The 21,081-nt window shown below is 21.3% G+C and overlaps 1 long non-coding RNA gene and 1 pseudogene across 1 annotated transcript; both read left to right on the top strand.

Moving 5' to 3' along the window:
• The first annotated feature begins 203 nt into the window (after window positions 1-203).
• LOC122717573 lies at window positions 204-14,009 on the top strand (annotated as a pseudogene).
• A 1,531-nt stretch (window positions 14,010-15,540) lies between these two features.
• Window positions 15,541-17,732, top strand: LOC122717605. The gene is made up of 3 exons (XR_006347233.1): window positions 15,541-15,651; window positions 15,973-16,125; window positions 16,214-17,732. It is a non-coding gene; the product is annotated as an uncharacterized LOC122717605 (long non-coding RNA).
• Window positions 17,733-21,081: the final 3,349 nt, after the last annotated feature.

Here is a 21,081-nt window from a genome sequence, read left to right as displayed (position 1 = left end):
GTGATATCTTTTATGAAGTATATATGCATCGACCTTTTTCGAAAGAAGAATTTACCAGGACCAAATATGCAGAAGAAGTATTTCAAGCCAATCTTTGCCAGCTATCTATTGGAAGATCATATTATTTCTTATTATTTATAATAAAAATAAATAATTAAGAACGTCTAATCAATGCATGATTCTATATTGTTATTTTTCATAAAATGGAGGTGGTATGCTGATAGATACTATCTATAAACCGACATAAGATAACCGAACTCGAATAAAGATAAAAAGTCATTTGAATGATCGGTTGGATGCTACGTATTAATATCTCGTCTATTAATTTCTTGAAACCATCGGATATCATTTGCAACTTGCTAATACTCGACTTGAAAATTCGATGCAAGTTTAACTTCCGAATGATTTTACAAATTTTTGATCGAAACTATGCATCTTTATTAACTTTTATTGGATTATTAAGTCCATGAAAGCTGGTTATTGGAGATAAAACTTCATAACGATTGACCAAAGTAGTTCGCATGATCGTTTTTATGATATGTTGTTTTCGCAAAAAGTCAATCGATTTGTCGCACTCCTGTGAATCTTTTGCCTGTCTTGATTGCGCAAATTAAACGATAAACTCATTACTTACGGGTTTAAGCACTGGTTACTTTTTATGTTATGTCAAAAATACGTTCTTCGAATTCGTTATAAACGCTTGAAAGAAGAACTAAAATCGATGCGAATTGCACAGATAAATTATTACCATGAAACTTTAGTTTATTTTGAATTTTTAAAGTTGTATGTGATTCTATCATATCAAAATATGTATTCTCAAAGGACTTTAACTTGCATTTCTTTGAGCTATTAAATTTAATTCGTCTATTGACTGTTTGGATTTAATCAAATCTATTAAATAAATTTTCATTTGTTTTCAAAGAGAGCAAAATTTTCAAATCGAACAAAACTATAAATTTTTTAAAATTTTGACACTTGACTATTAATGTTTTAAAATGAGTCACTATTGCACACTTAGGAGAATTAAGATAAGAAAAAAACTTATTGCGGAAAGATCGAATCAGCAATGCTGACGTGCTCTTTCCAAGTATGCTGTTAAGGTTTTCATTGCTGTTTCGCAATTAAACTTTATGGCTTTCAAACAGATATTTTCTTTGCTATAATCTCCACAGATTCTATGGTAGGATTTTCGTTGGATGCATATGATTTTATATTGTCCATCTATAAATTAAAGAATTTTCCAACAATTTACGTATTTAAGATCAAATTTAAAAATTAAAAATTATAAAATTCCAAGAATCATATTTTAGCAAGAGTCGCATTACAAAGTCGCTTGATTTAATAATATTAAAGAATTTTTTATAGAAATTCAAAAAGTTTAGAAAACTGAAAAGTTTTTTTAAGTATTTAAATTCAGAAATTAATTCTTAACATTTTTTTCATTTTTATTTAATATTTCTAGATTATATTTGTTTAAATAATTAAAAACTAATTAAAAAATATTAAAAAATATAAAATAAATATTTAATTCTTTTCAGTTTGATGCAATTGATTTCCATATATTTTTCCGTTTCGTGGTTTTTTGAAACAGTTTTAAAAGTTTTATAAACATTACTTTGAATTATTTTGTATAAATTTATTTATTTTTCGTTATACGTTTATCTTGAAAATAACAAAATTATATCAATTGTTGTCTATACTTCTCAATTGATTTTATAATAATCATTTTGTAATCAATCCTCAATTTTAATATTGTATAATTTTATACATATTTTCATATATATTTCTAAAAATTAAATTTTATCAAAATATTTTATATATGTTTCATAAAATTTTTTATACATGTTTCATAAAATATAATTACGAACAATTTCGAAAATGAAAAATCAAATTAAAAATAATAAAATTGATCGTTCAACTATTAATAATTGCGTTTTGTAAACAATATGAAATTTGAAATAATATTATTTTTATAATATATAAGTATAACATTCAATATATAAAAATTACTTTAAAAAATAATTAATATATATTATATATTATATTATATTAATAATAATTATTATATAACATCGTAAATTTTTTACATTATTTCAAATCAAATATATTCTTTTCTATTGATTTTTATGATTTCTCTTTTGTTGAACGAAATAATTATTAAGTATTTCTCCAAGAAAAAGTTGTCTTGTGAGAAAATCAGAAGATACTATTCATTGTGACAAATTTTCATTCTCTCCATACCTAGCAAAAAAAGAGCAAAAAATAAATGAAAAATGAGGAAAAATAAAAACGACAAGAAAGATTATGATTCAATTTATTTAAATAATACAATAAAAAAATTGAAAACTATAATTTTTTCGAAATCAATCTATTATAAAAAAACTCTTTAGAGAATGTGAATAAAATTAATTGATTCTAATTTACCACAACTATTGCATGTTATATTGTTACTACTATACTTATATTGTTACCATGAAAAAATAAAGGGGAAGAATATTTGTATAAATAATATATTAAGCCGAGACGAGTAATATATTAAGCCTTCGAGGAGGATTCTTTCCCCCTATATTAGCTTAGCCTGCCTGGTGTATTTCGAGTTGTGAGAAGCAGGTGACGTACATATTTTATCACCCACGTTTTAGGAAAAACCCTGTCCCCTGTTGTTAGGCAACACGAAGCAAGACCTAGCCTTCTGGAGAGACAGTTTAACCAGCGGTAGGCGGGATTATGCTCGATCACGCCCATCGTTGTCCAGGATCACGAGAAGCCGGCGGCGTTGTTCAATTCCATGCAGGGTTTTCATCATCACATATTTGTATATCGCCTGCTACTATACTTGGGAATATATAATGAAATGATAATATCCAAAAATCGAACTGGAAAAAACTATGATTACAAGTAAAATAAACGATATTATTTATTGCATTTAACGTTCGCCGAGAATAAGATATATTTACATTAATTGATTGAGCGAAATATGAAATTGCAAAATGAGAAGAAAAGAAATTGAATTAATAAAGTTCTCAAGAAAAGAATGCTTCTTTGCAAAAGATTAGGGCGTATGTTAAAGTAGATTTCTCATTATGATTTCTTTTCGACCGTCGAAAAAATGGCTTCCATGAGAAAGTCAGGTTCTTTTGAGAGGATATCCCTTTGAACTCATTTCGGGAAAATTAAATTTTCGCAACGTCATAACACGTAGTAATTTAATAATAGATCAAAAAGAATAGCTATTATTCTATAATAAAGAGATATGCTGGTACCCGTTCATTTTAAAAAGAATAGTGAAATTCCTCTTATATAAGAGAAATCCTTCTCGTGAATCGGAGATGCACTTTGAAGGAAAAATTTAATCGCTGAAATTTGGAATTTGTCTCGAGACAAAAGATATAAGTGAAGGACAGAATGCAAATTTAATGAATCCAAAAAAAGAACGTAATATTCGGATATATTAACTCCTTGTTCAGGATTTTGGCGTGGTTTTTTCCTAAGGAGAATAAATGTTGAAGCATTATTATTTGCAGAAGACCGCGCTGATTTATAATAAAAATTTATAAATTTTTTTTTCAAATAAAAGTATCCAATAGTAAACAAAACAGAGTTAAGTGAAATTGTCAAGTTTCTGAAATAATAATGTTACAAGCATAATAACTACAGTGTGAAATATCATGGTCGATATAAATTGTGACAGGAGAAGATAATCGAAATTTTTTTCAAAGCGGATTATGTTGTCCTCTGTTCTCTATGAAAATATTCTATGATAATTATTATTGTATAAATAATCCTGAGTTAATATTAAATTGTATATATAGTAAATAAAGTTATTAAAAAAAATGTAACAATATTTATAAATATCATAACGATATTTATAAATATCATTAATTTTAATTTATCATTTATCAAACGGATATTCTTCTTTCTAGCTTACAAATTTAAATATCAATTATTATGTTCGTTTCCAATCATGTAAATTATCTGATTTATCAATCATTTTTACCATTTTTTCAATATTTTTCTCAAAAATTCAAAGATACAAAAATATAATAATTAGCAACTGATAGAGATTCATTTTGTGCAAGAATGATGACCTCAAAAGAAATGATATGTGAACAAAAAGTTTCAATGCATTTTAATATTCTGACTTGATTTCAGATTCAAAATTTTTAGCATTTCAAAATGTTTTTTATATGCAATGTGCCATAATTAGATATATATTATCTCAAATAATCATTATAGTTGCTCTTAGATTTAAATATTCTTAATCGTTGCATAATATTGTTAATTGTAGTATTCTAAAATATATTTTTCGAGTTTTTATTTAAACTAAATAAATAAATTAGATTTTAAAATAAATTGAATCAAATGTAAATATTAAAAAAGAAAATTATTATTAAGAATTAAATTTTAAGTCATTGTTATAATTAATAATTATAACAGTGGTATTAATATGTGGAATTCATTAACAAATTAAAAATACATATTGAAACGCTAAAATGTTAATAATTAAAGAATTAGATAGATTTATAATCGTTCGAAAATAATTTTGATGTAAATTAATGGATACATATTATATAAATATATACATATATTTATACATATATATCAAAATATGCGATAATGATATACAATGATTCTATGCTAAAGACAGAGGGAATGATATGAGTGATATGAAATTTGTACCAATAATATCTATCATTTAAATTCCGTAGTACAAAGCATAGCTGATTAAAATATTATTTTAAATAATAATTTTTAAATAATTTTACTTATTTTAAAATATACGTATTTTGAAAATGAAAGAAATTTATTTGATATAATAAATTTTTGAAATGATATTTGAAAATAATATTTTTTTTTAAAATATTTAAAATATTTGGATTTTATTTTGAAATATTTTATGCTAATTTCTTTCTTTTATTTTAAATATTGTTGTTGGAAATAATCATATATATTCAATACATTTATGAATATAGATAGTTTCCTCCTTTTATATATTGTGTATCGAAAATTATGATAGTAATTAATTGGATAGTTTCTCCAATAAATATTCTTTATATTAATAATTATTTCTTTAAATTATTATCATTATTTACAATTTGTTCCCAGCTTTGCTTATTTATTTATATAAATATTTTGTTTTCTTTTCATTTATTTTTCCTTCTTTTTTTTCAATGATAAAAATTTTTAATTTTTCTTCTAGATCAAAGGGTTTTAATAAATTTAGCTTTATATTTTAAAAAATGAATCGAGAAAATTATATTATATGTGAAATAATTCTTCAATTAAAATTAAAGTATTATATTCTATATCAGATTATTAAAATAAAATATTTTATTTATCAAAATTTTATATTCTATTTAAAATATCCTTCTATTTAAAAAAATTCCACAGATATTAAATAATATTTGAATTTATATATATATATATATAATATTTATTTCGCCAAAATATTTAACACTGACACATAACACTTAATGATGTATGTATTTCAGTATCAGAATTATTCCAACAATAGACAGAATCCAAATCTAACGAGTTATTTGCAGCTAGGATTCGAGTTCGGGGATTTTTTTTTAATACAGATTTTTTGATTTTTTATTCCATTAAAGATTAGATAATTATTGAAGAGAAAACAAAAGCTCGCAATAGTTTTCTAAAGTCATAGTTAGAATTGAAATAGAGTTCAGATAGGATCATAATTAAAATCTAATAATCGTAAATAGATTACGATAGTCTATCGTAAAATCAGATCGTAAATAGATTATAATAGTCTATCGTAAAATCAGATCGTAAATAGATGCCAGAGAAATTTATTTGCCATAAAAATCAGTTAGATTATAATCAGAAAGCACGGAATTTAGTAAATCATCAAATAGTTATAAACAGTTGAAGTTAATCACGATTAATTCATTCAAGGTCATACAAATAATTATATAATTTTAAAACGTGAATGATCCTTCGATAATATTTAATTGAGACATTTTCGTGCAATTCTCAAAATTATATTCAATTAGACTTTAATAAATTATCATTAAATTATAAAATTATTTATGCAAATATTAATATGCAATACTCGCGCCGATTTATTCAACTTTGATGATTCATTTTCTACCATCACTGTTCTTTTTAAAATCGATATATAAATTAAGTCAGTGATTTTTTTCCTCTTATAGAATAAGAAATATAAAATATTGCATTAACGAGAAAATAATCGGTTTTTTGGATGCAAAAGTTATACATATTCTTTGGTTTTTCGAATTATAGTGCTATTGATTTTACAATAGATGTTTTTAAGATTTTTAAATTAAAAATTTTCTCTATAATTTTTCTTAATGTAATATATTTGTTAGTATCTCCGTGATTGATCGATATGAATCTTTCAGAATTGGCTGATTTTGCATGTAGTATGCCGATTAAGATTCTTTTAATATTAATTCGAAAGATCACTCCAAGATGGAAAAATAAAATAGATTACAAGATTATAATATTTATACTAACACAATTCTAATTATTTTAATTATTTTTTTAAAATTATTTTAAATTATAATTATAGAATATGAAATATTCTAATTATTTTAAAATATAATACGGAATAAAATGAATGTTTTTTTTTTATTCTAGACGTTTCTAAGGCGAATCAAAATGTTTCCACGAGAGTCTACTATTTTTGATTATGTTTATTGCGTTTTCAGTGTTTACTATATTCGAATGGGCAAACCATTATTAATTCTTATTTCGATTTATTTTTTTCCAGGTTTTCAAATTTACTGAAAGTTAAGAATGATGATCGAAAGTATAAAATCACCATTTGGGAAATGATCAATTCCAAATCTCTTCTCTTTATTACATCGATGTTTCCTGTCTACGTCCTCATTATCATCATGGCCATAAATATAGTTGATAGTAAGATTTCTCCTGATAATAAGGATTTTTCAACCTAGAATTTTCAAAAGTATAATTGGAAATAATCAGAGCTCACGACTTTGGATAACGGATATGATACATATGATACATACTTTATGGATAATGATCCATTATCCACTTTACAAATTAAAGAACTTTCCAGCTTTATATTTGCTTAAGATGAAATTTCTAAAAATTACAAAATCATATTTGACGATTACATTATACCACTGCTTGGTTTAATAATATTGAAGAGTTTTTAAAAGTTTTAAAAAAAATCACAAAAATTGAAAACATTTTTTTCAATATTTAATAAGAAATTCTTTTACTATTATTACAATACTATTGTTATAAACAATAATGCATTGTTTCTATATAATATTTCTATATTTCTATATTATATATGTTTAATAAATTTGAAATTTGAATAAATATAATATATAATATATATATTAAAAAAATAATATCAAAAATTTCTATTTTTAATGAATGATTGAAAATTAAATAAAAATATTAAAAAACGATATATTTTGAAATTTGAAGCTTGATTTATATTGTATATTATTTATGCGTTTTATCCTTATTTATTGAAGCAATTTTTAAAAAGTTTTATATATCTCTTCGAATTATCTAATATAATATTTGTTTTCAGTTATAAATTTATTTTGATAATAAAATTATCAAAATTGATCATTGCTTATAATTTATATTCTTAATTGATTTTATAATATTTATTTTGTGATCCATTCTCCATTTTAATATTGTACAATCATTATATTGGATTTTATTAAAATATTTCATATATATTTCATGTTACATTATTCTACATAAAATATAATTGCAAACAATTTCGTGAAAAATAAAATTAAAATAATAAAATATTATAAAAATAAGTATTTATAATACTTTCAATCAATTCATTGTATTCAATCAATAGTATGGAATAATAATTATTTTCAATATATAAAAATTACTTTAAACAATAATTACTTGTCACATCATATAACTTTTTTATTTATATTATTTTATATTATTATTTTCAAAATGTATTTATTGATTTCTTTCAATTTCTCTCTTTGTCACTTACTGAACGAAATAACGATATGAACTACTTTTTTTAAATAAGGAAGAAATTGTTATATAATTAGAAAATAATAGTAATTAGAAAATAAATAGTAATTAGAAAATACTATTCGTCGTAACATATTTTTATTCCTTAACATCTCAGGAAAAAAGAGAGAAAAATAAATAAAACATTGAAAAAGCTTAAAAAAGAAAGACAATAAAGATTGGTAGTATAAATAAATAAATAAAAAATTTGAAAACTGTAATTTTTTTGTAATCAAATATCTATTATGAAAATTTTTTGCAGAGAGTATGAACAAAATCGATCGATTGTAATTTACCGCAATTATTATATAGTAGATTGTTATACCATAACATAGATAAATGACTATGAAAATACAAGAAGGAAAATACTCTAAATAATATATGAAGCCGAAGTATAAACGAATGATTCTTCGATTTCTATACGATATCTTAGAATCTAAAGAAAATAGATATGTTTGACAAATATCAATCCTATTATTCCTATCGTATTATCATGAAAATCATAGGACTATGGCCATATAATAACTCGATTTATGTGTGGATTCAGAGACTATGATTATTGATATTCTTTCTTGGTCAAATAATATTTCAGGTAAAAATTGATTTTTCTTTGTAATTTCATTATATTTGTACTTACATATTTTATAAGATATTTATTTAAAATAATATTCTTTTCTTCGAAATAATAACATCTATATGAAATATATGATATATGATATAGTAATATGAAATATTTATTTTAATTTTATACAAAATAATAATACATAGATACATATGTTACGATCTTAAATTATAATATATATTATATATATATATAGTATGATAAATTTTTATCTTACATCTTTTGCACATTTTATTTTACATTTTTTGCACATGTATATAATCTTCTTTAATAATTTATTTGTATCTAATCGAAAGTTAGCTAATTTCACTTATAAAAAAATACATATTAAAAAATTAAAGTATTTGAGAATGACTTAAAAAAGTTTTAAATTTAATTTTCTTGAAAACATTACTTCTAAGAATAAAATTTTGTTCTATTTCTTTTTTTTTTTTTTTATATATATATGATTTTTCAGTTAGATTATATATGTATATAAGAGAAACATATATATTAAAATCAATTTTTATTTTTATTTACATCATCTTTTTTGCTTCAACTTGTGTTTTTTATTTATTTTAAAATAAATAATATCATTATATATATTTTGAAATACTGATTAGATGATATCGAAAATATATTTAAAAACACGATTAAAATACTATATTATCGTCAACAAACTAGCACTTAAGTATATCCTAGTTAACTAATAGAATATTTTTTTTAGATTGTGTTACTTCTACTTTCTGAAATTATGTTACAAAACTGTACTTTAATATTGCTTACGATCTGCTCGCTTATGGTAATTTTGTTATAATATATAGATTTTATAATATTTTTTTCTACGGTGAGTAAAAATTAGAATTATTGGTCTTCACTGGAAAAATATTTTTACACATATATTTTACTTCCACATAAATAAAACTTCTATTTCATTATATGCGAATAAAGGAAAATATAGTACAAGATTCAATAGAAACACAGATACGAATGAAATATATCGATGATTCTTGTCATATGATCGACATTTTTTTTTGTAAGCAATATGTAATTTGAATAAATTTTTTTGTAATCAACTTTTAATATTACTATATTTTATGTTATTTTTTATGTTATTTTATGTTTGTTATTTTCGTATTAGAAAATATTTGTAAATTTATTATTTATAATTTTTATTGTATATATTTTTTATATAATACATTAAATGTGCAAATAAGTTCTTTTCTCTTTTTTTTCAAATTCAAGATTTTTATTATTACATAAATCAGGTACAAAATTACCCAATTGTTTCAGTCGGATAGATACTGCTTGTTTGGTCATTCTGTCTTTCTGTCAATTCTTCTTGCGTCTGGGTCGGATTTTTGTTGAACAATTCCTCTAACTCACTGTCATCAAAATTTCTCGGTGCATCTGAATTATCATCGTCTTCCAAATTAAAATTTTCAATTTTAAATCTTTGGTACTATTTTTTGCATGTTCTATAAGATAGCAGTGTTTTCTCCATTTCAGTTTCAACAGTTAGTTTTCTACATTGGAATGCAAGTGTTGACGCACGCCATATTATTTAAAATTATTGCGTAGGATTAGAAACTGAGAACTTAGAACGCTTATCACTCTTCTTAAAAACAAAAGAACGCTTTTTGAGATGACATCACAAACGGGAAGTAATTTGAATTCAATCAGAAGTATATTTAATCGTAGAAAAAAAGAGGAGAGAATTTATTTAACATCTAATATATATATATATTTAAATATATTTAAATAATTATGATATTTTTTAATTTCTTTATTCATAATATTTTTGTAACGAAAATATTAAAAAATATTTTTTTTCAACAAAAATAATATTTCAATAATAATACAAGTGTAGTATTCGAATTTACATATCAATTAAATTATTGAATGATCATTTCAAATTTTAGGGATAATTTATGCAGTTATTACATTCTTCAATATATTGCTATTGTACTTATGCAGTTATTACATTTTTCAATATATTACTATTGTATCCTATAATATTGGATTTTATAAATTCTTTGAACGAATCTCGTATACGAATTACTCATTACTTTATAATTTTCTGACAATCGAATTATCTTTATTGATATGCTTGAATTATATATTTCTTGCAATAATTTCATTATTATCTATAATATGTATAAAATTGATAATTAGACTTTATAATTACTACGAGTTTGTTTTTTAAAATTATTGGGTGAGTAAAGTTATCATCGCATATGATGCTCATTGTATAAAAAGTATTAATAATAACTGCATTTGTATTTCTTAATATAAATTATATAACATTATAATATTATATATAATATAAAATTTATATTTATAAGATTACAATTAGCCAAATAGGATTACATAATCCTCATAAATTTATGTCAATATTATATAAAATATTATATTTTCCTTATTATTTATATAAGATATAAATATACAAGATAAGTTAATATAGATTAGATAATATATTAATATATAATATATTAATTGTGATATATATATTTCAGAAATTGACAAAATTTGATTGGAAATTGTGAGACGAATTCAAGCAACTTTTTTTTTGATAAATTTTTATTTCGATTTCATTAACGAGTTATTAATAAAAAAACAATTGTTAATCACAAATTTGTCGTATTTGGACAATGGTATCGAAATTGTAGTGCCGAACTTGAATAAACAATGAAAACAACATGTGTCGAACATATGTTGGTGATTCGTTCATCGTTTGCATGGTGATAGGCAAAATTTAATAATTAAAGTTACGAATAATGTTACTTCAATAATAATTGTTGTTCAAAACATAATAGTAATTGCACATAATTATAATGACAAACGACCAAAATTATATGAAAAGCGGATAGATTATAAAAGCTAAAAAAAATGTTATTTAAGCATTTAATAAACAATCATTTAAGTAAAATTATTAAGTAATTTTATTCGACATTTTTAACTAGTTAGTTTTTCAACGAGTTAATATCCAACTTTGATTGATACATAACTTGTTTACATAACTTGTATTAATACTGTCATTGCGGCACGATATGATAATAGATAATGTTTGCACTATCATATTTCGATTGGGCCAGATTTTTCATTAATAATTCGTTATAAAATCGAAATGATTTTCACAAAAAAAATGTTGTATCATATGAAATTAATCTAACAACTTTTCAAAAAACGTCTAACTTTTCAAAAAAAGAAAAAAAAATCAAGTTATTAAGTTCAATTTTGAAAATGTTATCGTATTTAGAAAAGATATCTTAAAACTTAATTTAATTAACCGATTGAATGTATTAACATTCTGTAAACCGTGGATTAAATGGAATAAATTTAAACAAATTTCAAAATTTTAATAAATTTAAACAATGTTTATCTATAAGTGTTTCGTGTTTTTAGTTATCTAATACAAAAAATTATTACGTATTTGACTATATTTAATCTCTCATCGAAGCAAATTGACTCGAAGCTCATGGAGCTTTATCGCGCAGTGGATATTCATAACCAAGTTATCGAGTTGGTAAATTAAAATATGATTACATTATAACTTCATTTCACAATGTTTATAATAATAATATATTCACGAATTTTATGTGACAAAGACTTATCAATGCAATGAATAATTCAGGAATACAATTTATGATATCTAATATTCTAATCGTGATTTCAGTGGCAATAAATCTGCATCGAGTATCCTTTTTTTACACATATATACTATTTTACATGTATAATAATAAACGTAAATTTGCAATTGTCAAAATTTTCAGATAATATATAAGATATTATTTTAATCTGTCCAAAAAATTATTTTTTAAATTGTTTATTATTTAAAAGAATATTTTATACGAAATTTTTGTTGCAAGAAAAATATTTTTTAATTAAATTTGCTTAGATACAGGTTTTTTCAAAATTTCAAAATGACTGAATTTACTTTTCGTTAAATAAAATTATATATATATACACACACATTTTTTTTTAAGGATGTAATCTAGGATGAATTCGTTGTCCTAATTATGATCTTTGAAATTCATGATCTTTAAGATCATTCATTGCCATTCAAAACTTTTCATTAATTAGAAATTATTTTCTATATTTTATATTCAAAAGAATAGTCATACATATCGATACAATGATTTATTCTCTTTCTAAATAATCACACTACTTTCTTAAAAATATTATAATTAATTTGGCAGATGTTCTATATGCATATATAACTTTCATATAATCAGGAGGATCAATTTTTTTTAGAAGAACTAGAATTTTTTCTTTATGTAACTTCAAAAAGAAAAAAATCAAAATCCAAGTAAATACTGTAAAATAACTCTAATAGAATATTTACGTTCATAAATCTTATTATTCATCATATATTAATGACTTAATTCAACAATGAAGAAAATGTAGTCATACATAAAAATTATTTATTTATTACAATTTAAACAATTGTAAGTGATTTTCAATGACTTTTAAAAATCCATCTGATTAGATCAATGAATTTATATTGAAATAGATTACAATCTTGAGTAAATAAAAACATACAATTTTATTTAAAAAAAAAAATTGTTTTCAGATTTCAGAAATATCTCGATCTAAACAAATTTTATCATCAGAAGATAATCCCTTAAAATACAAGATTTATATAAAATATTTTTTTTTGTAATAATACATAATTTGGAAGATAATTGCGTGAATAGATCATAAAATGAAATCCTCTATAAGTAAAAGTAGTTTTGCTTAATCTTTTTTTTGAATTTTTTAAATTTATTATGAAATACTAAAAAAGATGCTATAAATTTATAATAAATAAATATGTAATTCATTAAAAAATGAGTACATCTTATTTATCATACAATTATTTTTATAATCTCACAGCTAATAAATGCGATTCTTATTAAAAATCAATTAGAAATTTTGATCTTTCTTATATTTCTTGTCTTTCAAACAGTAATTATGTTTATATGTAACTATAGTGGTCAAATACTTATAGACAATAGTCAAGAATTACTTTATGACTTGTAAGTTTAAATTTTTTATTCATGAAATTAATTGCATATATTAATTACTAATAAAAAAAATAAAAAATGTTTCATTATTTATTTATTTCATTAACTATCATTATCAAATATATTTCTACGTGGTATTTTGTACCGTTAAAAGTACAAAAGATTTTATTGTTGATCATGGTACGGAGTTCAACAATATGTATAATTAGCATCTTAAGTGTGTTCACTCCATGTCATGCAGGATTTTTGACAGTAATTAATTTAAATGAATATATCATCATTTGAATTCAATAAAATGTTCTATATTTCAGATGTTAAGTACATCGTTTTCATACTTCACTTTGATGTATTCGATACAATACAATCATGTTTCGATGGTTTTATGTTAGATGTAGTATTGAAATAAATATTGTTATTGCTCTATATTTAAATTTATACTTATTTAACTATATACTATATATTATTTATACTATATATTTATTTAAATTTCTTTTATTTTATTTTATTTTTCTTCTCAATATTTGTTTGATCAAATATTCTATAAATATAAATATGAATTTCTCGAATCACTAATTAATTTATATCATTTCTTATTGATTTGTTGTTATTGATTATTTCAACATTATTAATTTAAAATAATTAATATTTTGCATATTTATTTCTTAATTCTTTTTTAAGTACTAATGCTATTGAAAAGTGAAATCAAGTTATCTTGGTTGCTGTATAAGTCAGCCTTAGTTTTTGTCTTTAATAAATACAAAAACAATAATTTCCTTTTATCACTCATATTATTATTACATCGGTTTCGTTTCATTCATTTCATTCAATCGACATCAAAAAAAATGTTTAAGAAATCTTTGAAATATATGTAGATTAAACATTAAATTCGCAAAGAAAATTCATATATGTTTAATAAAATTAACGAATTATTTTTCATTAATAAAAATACTCAGTTAGATGCATATTGTGTGTGTGATGCAATATTGTGTCAGTTTTGTAACTTCTCGAAAAGATGATGAAATCATGGACTTTCAAATAAACAATTAACTAACTCAAAATTTTAGCATAACATAATATATAATATATGTATTACGTAACTCTTTATTTAACAAAAATTTATCTTGAATAAGTTATAGCAAATTCCAGGATGTTAGCATTATACAATATTTTATTTATCTATAAATAAATTATGTAAATATTTTATTTAAATTCATAGATAAATTATTGTATGACATCTATCTGCTTGCCAAAATTCATTAAAGCAAATCGTAAGAATTAGAAAAGAAATCCATTGAAGCAAATCATAAGAATTAAATTTTTCTTTATAATTAATAATTTGATTATCAAAATAATTTTGAAAAAATTAATGAATAAAAATATCACTAATATGCAGTGATAACATAAAAAAGAAAAAATACTCATATTATTAATGGATATAAGATGTAATGTTAATATGATATGCAATCAAGATATAAATATTGAATTTTAATTATTTCTTTTTGATTCAGTAATTATATTATATTAAAATAAGAAATCTTTGTATGCACGAGAGATAGAGATAAAAATTTTTCAATTGATGCATTGATATCTGTGAAATTATAATTAATTCGATTTCATTTTATAATATTTATTTTATTTTATTGAAATGAATCTCTCATTTATTTTTTTAATTTTTTATTTTTTAATTTATATTGTATATATTTATTTATATTTATATTATTTTATTTATTTCATTATTCAAGAATCATTAAAATGTAAACTGTGTACATAAAATGCGGATTGCGCAGAGTAACTTTATATATGTTATATATTACATGATAATATTTGACATAATAGTTTAAATAAAAAAACAATCAGCTGATTGTACGACGAGAAAAAGACTTTCAATGACATAGTGAAAGATGCGCTCGCGGCGCTTATAATGGTGCTCGCATAGATTCGCGCTCGTAAGCGTGCCACAACTTTATTCAATTGATAATCTTTAATTCGGCAATATAATTGGCTGACTATTTTTTTTGTTTAAACTATCATGTAATTATTAATTACTCAAATTTCAGTTTTGGCAGTATCACTAAATTTAACGATTGTATATATAACGATTATATATATTTATATAACAATTGACGTATAACGATTTATATTTTAGCCAGCTGATTATACTTTTAGATTGTTTATTATATTTTTATTGTTGATTTATTATTGACTATTATTGTTGATTATATTTTTAGATTGTTCCTAACATTATTAACTAATGTAATAATAACATAAATTTTGACGATTTTTTTTTTTAATTATTAATTTACATGTGTGGGAAATTGCCATATCTCAATCCATTCGCATCCATCGCCACAGCTGACGAGGCTTTATTATAATGTCATATTTATAACATAAATAAAAATCAGTTTTGGCGGTTTTGGTCAAAAAAATCTATCGTTGGCTCCCGGAGTATAATGTAATCCGCATATCTTATATACAATGCTAGATGGCATTATTATATACAAACATGTATTATTTATTCTCACGTATTATTTGCTCTAATAAAAATTATTTTTATTAATTGATTAACTGCATATATATATATATATTCTAACAGGTTATGGACACAAGAGTTGTATAGATTTTGAGTAGTTTCGTTTTTTTTTATTTCAAAGAAAGTGAGGTTAAATTTCTTTTTCGCCACGTGTTCGTTATAATAAAAAAAAATGGATTCAGCATCAGGAATACACAGAATAGAGACATTATCGAAAAATAATTATAAAACCTGGAAAGTCTATATGGAAGCATGTCAAAAATATGGTTAACGAGAAATAGAAATTGGAAATATGTTGGTAAATGTTCGAAACCAGATCTTATAGAATGATTTTATAGAAACTCTTTCATAAAAATGTTGAAATTTGGAAAGAAACTGATTCCATGGCGAAGACTAATTTGTTGTTAGCGATAAATCTTTTGAAGTCAGGCAAGTAAAAAAATTTACAGATATCTTATGAAATTTATAAAAAATTAGAAGAAATTTATCAATCAAAAAGTTTTTGCAGAAAGGCTGTTTTATTTCATAAATTTTATTTTACATAGAATGTAAGAGAATGATGATATAAAAATACAAATGAATGATTTTTTTGAAATGATTGATAAGTTGTGTAAGATTACTATTGAAATAAATGAGAAATTGTTATTGTATATACGTAATGTATACGTATTGTATATACGTCTGCTTTTAATAATTTGTCAGAAAGTTTTCAGGTTTTTAAATGTATGCAATCTAGAGATAATTTACCAAATAGATGTTGTTAAGATAAAAATTTTAGAAGATTTAGATTCAAAAAAAATGAATTGAAAAATAGTCAAATGTTATTGGCTCAAATATGTAAAGGAAAACAGCATTTTAAATCACAAGAAGAAAGACTATAAAAATAATAATATATAGATAATAATAAGAGGTTTATTAATATTAAATGTTTTAAATATCAAAAATATGGTCATAAAATGTATGAATGACTATAAAGATAATAATAATACTTATTCGTATTTGCATAAGAGTAATAGAAGCGAAAATCAAATTCACATTTGGTATTTAGATAGCGGTTGCACTTCTCATATATTTCAATGAAAAAAGATTTTCTGATTTAGATACAAATCAAAATATAATAGTACATTAAATCTTACTACTAGTACTTGTGTTAAAGGTGTAAGAGATATTAAAGCTATATTTAAGAATAGTGAAATCACTAGATTGCTAATTTGCATAATGCTTTATTCCAAATTTAAGAACTGATTTTCTGTAGCCAAGATTGCAAATCAAGTATAACAGTAATTTTTCAAAGAAATAAAGCATTAAGTTTTATAGAAAATAATGAGCTATATCCATTAGTATAACAAAAAAATTATATAATTCTATTTTTTAAAAATTAAACTTGTCTTTCATTTGATCTTTATATATCCATGTAAAAAAAGTTTATTAGATTATTTCCTAAAACTTGTCAAATATTTGACTGAATTGATTTAAATGGGACAATCTATATATAATTTTTTTATATGTTATTCTATTGTTACTATAGTTTGTATAGAATAGTTTGTATAGAATAGTTATTATCATTAAATTTTATGCATTACTATTTATAGCAAAAAATTTTTCAGGTATTGATTGCAGGACATATTCTAATATTATTAATTTTTTTTATAAATAGGATGCATAGAGAACATATAAAAATCATTAATTTATAATAAAGTTTTCTAAATGAGTATATTTTTTTAGTTGATAACTGTAATTAGTACAACTTGATATTTTTTATAAAAAAATATTAATTTACTTGTGAAAAATCATTAGTTTAAATTATTTTAATTTGAAATTTGTAAAATTATTATTATATATTTATTATTATATATTATTATTATTATATTTGTATTATTATATGAAAAATAAGAAGAATATGAATAGTAGAATGTTTGCAGATTATTTATCTTTTGATAAGTAATTGATAATAAATTTTATAAACTACAATTTAAAATGATTTTTGACACACAATTTAAATTGATTTTGGACACAAATAGATTTTTTTCATTCTATTTTAGAAAATATGAGAATATAAAGTTATTTCAATTGGTGCGGTGCAAAAAAAAATATATAATTCCATTTAAAAAAACATATCTATTTAAAAAAAAAAGAACTAACAATATCAAAATGTTCTTCTTAAAATCATTCAAATATTCTTGATGTGAAATATGTTTTGCTACGGATAATGAACTAAATAACTTCGATAATGAACTATATAATGTATCTGTTATAGTTGATTAAAAGACAGTATCATGCGGTATATTAATAACAAAAAATGTTCTCTTAATATAATATTTTTTTCAAAATATACATATGCATATTATATAACATAATGTAATTATTAGTAATAATTAATAAAAAATATAATAAATAGTAATAATATAATGTAAAATAAATTTTAAAAAATTTCCAAAAATAAAGTTATTGTCACTAAAATTTAATGAACTTTAATTTATATTACTATTAATAAAATTTATAATTTTGAAACGAATTCAATTACCGAATTAATACGAATTCAATTACTGAATGATAGAAAAATTGATAAAAATAGTTTTTTATGATATATTCGTTAGTAAAAGTATGAAGTATTGTAAACAAAAGTAATATACATATAATGATTCAAACTTACTATTTCTAGATATTTTTAAAGAAAACTTTTCAATTTCCTTAAGCATGTTATTTTTCGTGAATTTTTCAAAAACAATGAATTTGAAGATAAAACAGAATTAAAATTTATTTCATTCGCATTCATCTCACATTAATATCTCACTTACATTTTTGTATTGATTCATGTTGATTATTCCTCGATCCGAATGAAAATGAAAATGAAAATTCTATCATCTAAAATACATATGCAATTGTTATTTCAAATAAAAAAAAAAAAGAGACATTCAATCTCTTGCAAAATTATTAAAGTAAAATGCACTTATTAAGTTATAGAAAATTGAAGGAAATTATCTAGAAATATAACACAGAATCTACAAAATTTTCATTGTGAAATAATATAAAATGTGTAAAGACAAGATTGACATTAATGAATAAATAATTTCATTTTTATAATAAAGATAACTTTTAACTTATAGCTTCTATCATTCATTTGAAACATTTCAAAGTATACAATGAAAAAATAATGCAAAAATGTTATTAAAGATGGAAATTTTATGTTTTCATTACTTTTTCTTAAGAAAAAATAAAACTATAGTTTTTTCGATTGTCGTATAACAATGAACGTAATTCAATTTATTGTCAGATTTTCATTGTCCGATGATTTTTAGCTATGATTTCAAAGAATATTTTATTTCTTTATATTTATATTTTCTCTATTTCTTTAGGTATCGGGTAAATTTAATTATTTAATTAATAATTAGTTAATGATACAAATTATAATTCAATTATGAAAACAAAATGAAATATTAGATATATATTATAATATATATAATCATTCATGAAAGATTTTGGATAATTTTTATGAAAAAATCATTTATAAAAAAAAAAATATAAGTTTTTACATATAGTATAAAAATATAACATAATTTATTTTATTATGAAGAGTTTTTGTCTTTATGTGTGATTATACTATACTTATATCATTAGTATTTTTATTATGAAAAAATAGGTACTCAAATTTATATATTCTATTATATTGTAGTTGATATCAATTTTTACAACATCATTAGAATTGGATAATATTGCAAATGATATATCGTTTATTACATTAAATATAATATTAATGATACTGTATGGATCATATTGCTATTCTATAAACAAAGTATGTTTTTGAGAAATCAAGATAAACTTTTAAATACTGTAATATTGCAGTTTATATTTGTATATAAATATTTTTTTTCTTTTTTTTTTTATAATAATCAAGCAAATATTTAATATAATGGAAAACAATTATTATAAATTAGATAACAACGAAGAGCACAAAATAATGAAACATTATATCGATATTGGAACATATTTAATTAAATTTCTTGCAAGTAAGAATTTGATCAAATAAATTATATTAATAATTTTTCATCTTTTTTACAATTTTTATTTTTTCATTTAATTTCACCATAACATACATTAAATTTGAATTTAATTCTTTTAATATTATAATGATTTAATATTTTTTGTTAGTTTTTAAATAATTATTTGTAATGAAAACATAACAAATAGAAATATAAGATCGCAAAAATCAAATATATTTCTTATTTAATTAATTCAAAGCGAAAATAAAAGTATTGAATATTTAATCTTATTATATTTTCAGTATATCTAATTCCATGTTTTTTTCTTATAATGCTGGTGACATTATATCCCATGGTTTTTAATGTCATATTACCGTTAAACGAATCTCGTAAATTTATTATACTTTGCGATTTATATTATTTTGTGGATCCACAGGAGTATACTAGTATCTTTTTATTATATATATTGCTTCTTTTATTTTATACACGATTATTGACACTCAATTTATGATAATAATATTCGTTCAACATTGTTGCGGATTTTTCAAAATTGCCAGGTTAGAAAAAAATATTTTATATTTTATATGATGTGATCTTAATTAAAATTAATAATTTAGTTAACTCTTGTCATCATTAGTTAATATATTTATTACTAAATAATTATAATTTATGTTTAATTATAATTTATATATTATAATAATTATAATTTATGCTCTAATTTATGTTTCGAATTTCATTATTAAAAGATAGTTACTTAATCAAAAATTGAATATTAAAAATTTTGATGCAAGAGTTAATAATTAATTATAAATTAATTTTTAATTAATTATTAAAAAATTTTTAATATATTTTTAAAAAATTAATTGTTTTAACAAATTTTAATAATTAGAAAAAATATATATTATATTTATATTTATATTTATATTTTATAGTTATCGTTTCGAACATGCA

This window comes from Apis laboriosa, unplaced genomic scaffold, assembly GCF_014066325.1.
Source record: "Apis laboriosa isolate Shangri-la unplaced genomic scaffold, ASM1406632v1 scaffold53_cov140, whole genome shotgun sequence".
Taxonomy (NCBI): domain Eukaryota; kingdom Metazoa; phylum Arthropoda; class Insecta; order Hymenoptera; family Apidae; genus Apis; species Apis laboriosa.
This window is presented reverse-complemented; position numbering and strand designations above follow the sequence as displayed.